The following is a 618-nucleotide window of genomic DNA, read 5'->3' as shown; positions in this document are numbered from 1 at the left end:
TGAGCTGCATGGACAAGGAGAACGAGCCCTGTGAACTCGGACTGCCGGGTGCCTCCTCGCCCCCTCGCCTGGGCCACGTTCAACGCCGCGGCTGCTCATGCCATAGAAGGGAAGATAAAGCCGTGGCTTCCCAGAGGCTTGGAGCTCTCCTGCTCCCTGGAACTGCGCCTCCCTCCCGCTCCAGAAGGGGGGCTGCAGGGGAGGCGGAGACAGGCACGGCTGTTTGCTTTCCCTTGCTTTTTCCCAAGCCAGGCTCCCTAATCCGGGCTGGATTTGGCCGCGCCGCTGTGCGGGGCCGAGCCGGGGAGCAGCCGGCTCAGCGGGCACAGGGCTGCTCTCCTTAGGGATCGGGATTTTTAGGGACAGCTCTGCCGGGGGCTGGAGAGCAGCACCGTGCCTTCAGGTGAATTTTCTCACCCACCGTGCACCTATGCAATATCCAGAAGCACAGCTCAGTGATGGGCACCAGGGACCAGATTTGCCCTGTGCCGGCGAGGCCGAGCCATGAGAGCCTGCGAGCTTTGCTTCTATCTTTCAGCAACTGATAAAAATATATCCAGTCCTTTTTTTATTTTTTTCTTTTCTCCCCTCCAAGTGACTAAATTAAACCCATGCAGG

Source organism: Geospiza fortis, unplaced genomic scaffold (assembly GCF_000277835.1).
Source record: "Geospiza fortis unplaced genomic scaffold, GeoFor_1.0 scaffold55, whole genome shotgun sequence".
In the NCBI taxonomy this organism is placed as follows: domain Eukaryota; kingdom Metazoa; phylum Chordata; class Aves; order Passeriformes; family Thraupidae; genus Geospiza; species Geospiza fortis.
This window is presented reverse-complemented; position numbering follows the sequence as displayed.